The 7,597-nt window shown below is 44.2% G+C and overlaps 1 pseudogene across 1 annotated transcript in view; it reads right to left on the bottom strand.

The window, feature by feature from the left end:
* Window positions 1–1,598, bottom strand: part of LOC110490230 (transmembrane protein 168-A-like) — a 17,834-nt pseudogene extending 16,236 nt beyond the window's left edge. Inside the window, exon 1 of the transcript XR_016486738.1 lies at window positions 466–1,598. The product of XR_016486738.1 is annotated as a transmembrane protein 168-A-like (transcript). The remainder of the gene's footprint in view (window positions 1–465) is intronic.
* Window positions 1,599–7,597: the final 5,999 nt, after the last annotated feature.

Raw genomic sequence — 7,597 nt, forward strand, 5'->3', positions numbered from 1 at the left:
AGTTGGACATGCCTCCGCGTAGCCTGTTATGCTAATAGCAGATTACAAGGTAAAGCTAAATTAGGGCTAAATAACTTATGGCTCTTTATGTAAGGAGATAGGCATATTAAAGAGCTAATTCACTTGGTCACGGTTGAGAGCAGAAGCAGCTCTCCTCTCCGGCTTGGGACTGTCTTGTAAATGCATGCCAGGCCTCTAGCAAGCGTCAGTCTCTGGGGTTTATGACGTGAAGCTTGATGTTTCAATGTTGATGACGCTACTCACCTTGTTTTGTTATTAGGCTATGCAGCTATCATGGTCAGGTCTGTCTCGATTAAGATGATTCAAATCTTCTCTATGATTCAAATCTTCTCAATGTGGCAAAACCAAAATAAATGAAAAGCTCAGATCAATCGCTCAATCAGCTAACGGATTTATCAATCCATCTTTTCATTCATTAGTTTACCATGTAGCAATATGTAGCATCTTACCTGCCAGGACACAGCTGCCAGAATGGCTGTGGACACCAGGCTGAAGAAGACCAGGCGTTCAGAGATCAGGCAGAAGTGTCTCATCCCCCGCGAGGCCATGACCCGGTCCAGGCTTCGTGAGTCTGACTGCTGGACTGAGCGCGCCTTCTGACACTCACTCAGCTTGGTGTGGAAGCCCCACAGTGTGATCAGCAGCACCACGTGGCAGACTGTCCAGAACAGGCCAAACACACCGAATCCAGGGATCACCAGGTACCACAGTTCTAGATGGCTCATCTTTAGAGCGGCTAGGACGAAGAAGGCCATCTCCACAAGCCCCAGGGGGAGCAGGGAGAGTCGACACCAGACACGCCCTCAGGAAAGCAGAGGCAGCCAGCACTCGGTGGCCCCTAGGCTGCTGAAGTAGACGTCCAAGAGGGGGTCACAGATCAGACGGCCCAGGTAGCAGCCCAGGGCGAAGGGGTTGGTGGTTATCCCCACGGCCTTGAAAAACAGCAGGGAGGTGACCAGGGTGAAGCAGGCCAAGTTGGGCAGGGCTAGGAGGGACTTGACACGCAGGCCCACGATCAGAGCCCCCAGCGCCACCACTAGGGCAATGAAGGCCATAGATTTGTGCATCAGCATGGTGGTGCTGGCAATACCAAAGCCCAGGAGTTCTAGGAGCTCCTTGGACGAGAGCAGGGTGGGTTTATAGTGAACACAGCCCATTATCCTATCTGTTAAGGCCCACACTGTCCTCAAAGCCACACTAGCCAGCAGCAGGTAGTTAGTAGCCTGCTCCTTCACATTATCCTCCAGCGAGGGACTATTGAGGAAGCACAGGAGGACCAGAAGGAAGCTAAACCACAGGTGGAAGAGGCTGAGACTGGCCCCCTCCATGGAGAAGTAGTAGTAAAGGATGCTGACGATGCCCAGGATGAAGAGACCCAGGATGAAGATAACAAGGATCATGGGCTCGTCCGTCTGCTCCCAGCGCACGTACAGGCCCAGGCATACTGCCACCATCAGGTTGAAACTGCACAGGTAACCCAGGCAACGCACCAACGACAACATGTCCACCTCCCCGCCGGGCGCCGGCCCGCTCTCCTCCTCTGGCTCCAGGCGTGACATGGCTGCGTAGAGACAGTGGCTGAGGCTGTAACAGCTCCTCCTGAACATTCAACTGGGGAGACTCATGATTCAATGATAAGGTCAATGATAAGGTGTCACTGACAGTAACAAGCTTGTGTAGGTTTTGTAACAGACGGGGGCACTTGAATTTAGGCAACATTATGGATGAGATCGATGAAATCGGCTATTCAGCCACTGTGAAAGGGGAACATATTTTGTGAATGTGAAAAATGTTTACATTAATTATCATGAACAATAATCATCCTAATTTAGCTGTCATATGTTTGCTGGATGACAAGCAAGTAAACAAACCGTTTTAATTATCACAGCAATAAACATTGACACTCACCAGTTGCTATTGACAGAAGATTAGAGACAGTCAGCAAGCGCTAGCTACGTGCTTCTGTCAATAGCACAAGAATGGCTAGCACATAGCACAAGAATGGCTAGCACATAGCACAAGAACACCATAGCACAACAATAATGGCTAGCACATAGCACAAGAACGCCATAGCACAACAATAATGGCTAGTAGCTAGCTAATTAGTTAGTTATGCTGCGTCGTAAGGTTAAGTAAGTGATGACATCTCCCGCAATTCCAGAGGTATCACAGTAAAACTACTTAAAATCATCAAATGTATTCACAAATAACTATCGATGACAAAACGAAAGATGAATCTTGAGTTGCTTACCCTTGTCTAAAAACTTTTTTCGTTTCTAGTTCGGGATGTTTCCGGTCTCCAAACTACGACAAAGATGATGAGACAAACACAGTTGGGATTTTGCGTTTGCAGCGAAATCGAATGTGGTTTCACAGCAGGTTATCCCTCTCAATAAATGATTATTCCATTAGAGGTGACATCAAGGAAATATCACTATTTATCAATCAATCAAGATCATTTGAAAAAAATGTCATTTTAACATTCATTGATCAGAAAAGACAACCACCTCAAGCATATAATCATTGCATCCACAATCCATTGTGTGTTCTCTAGGGTCAGTGAAGATATCACAGTGACGGTGCCAAGGGGCACATCTCAAATGACACCCCACTCAAATATGAACTTTTCCGCATACTGTACTGTAGCTCTAGTAAAATAGTACTATATTTGGGAATAGCCAAAGAGAGATTACTCTGGTTAGTTATGATACTTTCTGGGATATGATTATGTGGAGTAGTGTGGCTTTATATCAACAGGGGCACTGTGGAGGCAGGGGTCGATTCATTTTCTATTTTTCTCTCTGTGTTGTTGGGAAGGGCCTGTAAGTAAGCATTTCACTGTTGTTTACGAAGCGTTTGTAAAATGTTATTTGATTTGTTTGTTTTTCTGACTGACTGACTACTGTAGGTATAATAATGCACACACAGATACAGCAGGAGTCCTCACTCTCTCCCTCCCTCCCACACATCACTGTGAAGCCCACAGAGCCAAGAAACGTCTGAGCTGGAGACTGGAGACACAATACATAACACAGCCGTGGCCCTCATCAAGAATCATATCAACCTACTGTAATTGGAGGGAGTTAGGGCCCTGAGTTTCCCCCCACCGTTTCATATGATGACATGAGCAGGAAAACTCTAGACCGTAGTTATGAGCATCATGAGTATCAGGACCACACAAATGTTCTCTATAGGTTACATTACATACATTAGGTCAAGGTGAATGATGCATTTGGTCTTGAGTATTGCAATGTAAATACCATAAATACAATTGAAAAAATCAAATTCTATGGTACCCATATCTGTAACCACAAAGCCCAACAGCAGGCTTTTTGCAATGAAAATCTCAGCGTTGGGCTTTGAAGACCACGATAAATCCATTGGCCAATTGGATCATTTACAGCATTAGTGAGGAGAAGCCTTTTAAAAGGTTTATTTTGAATTTTTTTCTGCTGATACAACATGATAAATGTAAGGATGGGATGAACATCAAGGAGGCTAATTCACTATCCTGAGGCTACCATGCATCCAAAAAAGTATCTGTGTGTGTGTGTACATGTGTGTTTGTATTAGATTGACATTCAACACACAACAGCTTATAATTAAATAAGTACACAGATAAGGTGATATCTCAAAGTATTGGGAGGGCAAAGTGAGATTCTGCAGAGATAAGTGTATGTGTGTGTGTGTGTTTGTGTTTGTGCGTGTGGGGGCTGTACCCGAGGTACTGTAAAAGTGAAATGTTAATATCATAGTGAGTGTGTTTCTCTCTGCTGAGCTGATTGGGGAAGACTAAGGCAGAGTGTCACGTGTTGTACCGGAGGGTCTGAAGGGTGCGGAGGTCACACCCATTTACACTCCGGGGAAATCGACTGATGATAGGAAGAAAGAACACTTGTGAGTGTTTCAGAGTGTGTTAAGAGATCACTTTTTATAAATACACGCAATTAGTCCACTTCAACCTCGCTCTTGTTTCCTCAATGAAATATCGAGGTCGTCGTGTATTAAATAGGCCACACATTTCCTGCAAGACCACGATAACTGTGACAATAGAATTCAAGTAATAATTCTTGGAATTAGTAGAGTTGCTTTATCCATAATTGAACAGGGCGTCCCGCTCTTAATGTTTGGTTAGAACACAAGACTATTCTTGGTAAGCAGCTCAGCAGCACCTGCCCCACCACAGCAGCAGTTCCCTGGTGTGCTGTTTCCACGAGGCAGAGAAGACTAGATCACCCGTGATTACTTCTTCTCCGAAACCCAATCAGAGCTCATGAATGGTGTCGATGTTTTCATTACCCCTTGTAGGTCACAGGGCTCAATGAATGAGCTCCCACATAAAGAGAGAGAGAGAGAGAAGGAAGGAGAGGGAGAGAGTGGTGAAGGAGACTGAGGACGGAGAGAGAGAGTGAAGGAGAAAGAGACAAAGAACTAGAATATATACAGAGAGAGGGAAAAAAGAGAGAGGGAAAGAGTGAGGTTCATCTGAATTATGCAGTCCGGGCCGCATCGCGTGTTCGTCATTCTTAGATGTGCAATAAGATGTGGCAAGATTACTTTGCAACAACATTCTGAGGAAACATGGCCACCCTAACGGAACCACTACCATCCAGTATCCATTGTTGGGGAGAAATAAAGTACATGTAGTTCAACTAGTAATTTAACTACATTTTTAAATGTTTTCCGTAGTTAATTACTTTTTGCCATGTAGTGGTGTGGCTACAGTGAATTTGGAAAGTATTCAGACCCCTTGACTTTTTTCACATTTTGTTATGTTACAGCCTTATTGTAAAATTGATTAAATAGTTATTTTCCTCATCAATCTACACACAATACCCCACAGTGACAAAGCAAAAACAGTACAAATGTTTAAAAAAAATCAACAACTGAAATATCACATTTAGATAATTATTCAGACCCTTTACTCAGTACTTTGTTGAAGCACATTTGGCAGCAATTACAGCCTCGAGTCTTCTTGAGTTGAACGCTACAAACATGGCACACCTGTATTTGGGGAGTTTCTCCCATTCCTCTTTGCAGATCCTCTCAAGGCTCTGTCAGGTTGGATGGGGAGCGTTGCTATACAGCTATTTTCAGGTCTCTCCAGAGTTTTTAGGTTGGGTTCAAGTCGGGCTCTGGCCCGGCCACTGAAGGACGTGACAAATTCAGTGACTTGTTCCGAAGCCACTCCTGCATTGTCTTGGCAGTGTGCTTAGGGTCGTTGTCCTGTTGGAAGGTGAACCTTCACCCCAATCTGAGGTCCTGAGTGCTCTGGAGCAGGTTTTCATCAAGGATGTCTCTGTACTTTGCTCCGTTCATCTTTGCCTCGACCTGACTAGTCTCCCAGTCCTTGCTGCTGAAAAACATCCCTACAATAGGATGCTGCCACTAACATTCTTCACCGTAAGGATGATGCCAGGTTTCGTCCAGACATGACGCTTGGCATTCAGGCCAAATAGTTCAATCTTGGTTTCATCATACCAGATAATCTTGTTTCTTGTTTAGGTGCGTTTTGGCAAACTCGAAGTGGGCTATCATGTGCCTTTTTCTGAGGAGTGGCTTCTGGCCACTCTACCATAAAGGCCTGTTTGGTGGAGTGCTGCAGAGACGGTTGTCCTTCTAGAAAGTTCTCCCATCTCCACAGAGGAACTCTAGAGCTCTGTCAGAGTGACCGTTGAGTTCTTGGTTACCTCCCTGATTAATGGAAACAGGATGCACCTGAGCTCAATTTCAAGTTTCATTGCAAAGGGTCTGAATACTTATGTAAAGAAGGTATTTCTGTTTCTTATTTTCAATACATTTGTATACATTTCTTTTAACCTTTTTTTCACCTTGTTATTATGGGGTATTGTTTGTAGATTGCTGAGGATTTTTTTTATTTACTCCATTTGAAAATAAGTGTCACGTTCTGACCTTTATTTCCTTTGTTTGTCTTTATTTAGTATGGTCAGGGCGTGAGTTGGGGTGGACAGTCTATGTTTGTTTTTCTATGTTTGGTTTCTGTGTCAGTCAAGTATGGTTCTCAATCAGAGGCAGGTGTCGTTAGTTGTCTCTGATTGAGAATCATACTTAGGTAGCCTGGGTTTCACTGTTGGTTTGTGGGTGTTTGTTTCCGTGTGTGTGTTTGTCGCCACACGGTACTGTTTAGTTTTTTTTGTAGATTTCACGTTATCGTTTATTGTTTTTGTTCGAGCGTTCATTTGTCTTGATTAAAAACATTATGGACACTTACCACGCTGCATCTTGGTCCGATCCTTACTTGCCATTACAATAAGGCTGTACCGTAACAAAATGTGGAAAAAGTCAAGGGGTCTGAATACTTTCCGAAGGCACTTTAACTACTGGAACTATACACTACTTGTTTTGCAAAAATACAATAAAATATGGGTGAAGTATGCAATATGTAATTTTCCTGCCTAATTCTCACTTGCAACATTGGTTTTGTGTTTAATCAGATCAATTATACATTCTGTTAACAAAGTGTGCTCTTGCAATTTATAGTCTGACATTTCAGATTTACAAATGACATTTTTTTCACAAAGTAGTTGGGATGTGGTGAACTACTTTTTCAAATTGACTTTAGTTCAGTAAAACATATTTTTCTCAGGGGTAGCTTTAATGTAGCTTATCTTCTTCCAGTGTGAAATAATTGGTAGCTTGGTAAACTATCTTTTCAGAGTAGCTTCCCCAACACTGCCAGTATCCACACTCTTCTGCTCTCTGCATACTGTAGAACTGAGGCAATCCCTTTCTTAAGTCCTCAGTGATTTTAGTTTCCATTAAAAATGCAGTGCTGTGTCCTTGTGGTGAGGTGTGGCGGTGAGAGTGTGTTTTATCGGCTTGTTGTCCGGTAGTTGGTTTGACTGTTTGGATAACCCTGGCCAAGTCCACTCAGACGGTGAGAGACACAGATCTGAGGCCTCCAGCTGAGTGACCTAAATTGCTGATCTTTATCTTTGTTCACTGTGCCTCGCCAGGTCTGTGGTCTGGGTCGCTTTGCTTACCTAGCAACAGCCATTGCTTCATTATTCTCCCCAGGCAGCCTCTACCAACTCCCCTTCCACTTACTTCAAATGCCCATCTTCCACTTCACCTCACATTACCTAGGCCTACATAGAATCCTTCCTCTGCCTAAACAACCCACACCGTATTATTACCTACCTAAAGCCATCCACCCCTATGCACCACATGATCCAGGTTTATTTAGAGATAGCAGGCTGGATAGCAAGCTGCTACCTTGCATACCTATCACCTCACCCTATCTAACCCCCTTCAACCCACCAAGCCCAACTACCCCCCCTCCTCCACCCACGTTGCCCACCTACTCTATACCCCCCACATTCCACCGCCAGGTGAACCCTGCCTGGCACGGCAGCAGGCATAGACATGTGTAGAAGGTATACTCCTCACCTCATATTTGGTCAGGTGACAGGCTTTATAAAGCTCACCCTTCATACTCTCTAACTGTATGAGACATACGGTGAGAGCCTGCAGGAGGAGAGGCCTGTTCAATCACAGTTTCATCTTCACAGAAATCAATGTGATGGACTGGGAGTGCCGCCCAAAGTGAATGTTT

The sequence above is a fragment of the Oncorhynchus mykiss genome, chromosome 15, assembly GCF_057628025.1.
Source record: "Oncorhynchus mykiss isolate SJ-2025 chromosome 15, ASM5762802v1, whole genome shotgun sequence".
NCBI classification, from domain to species: domain Eukaryota; kingdom Metazoa; phylum Chordata; class Actinopteri; order Salmoniformes; family Salmonidae; genus Oncorhynchus; species Oncorhynchus mykiss.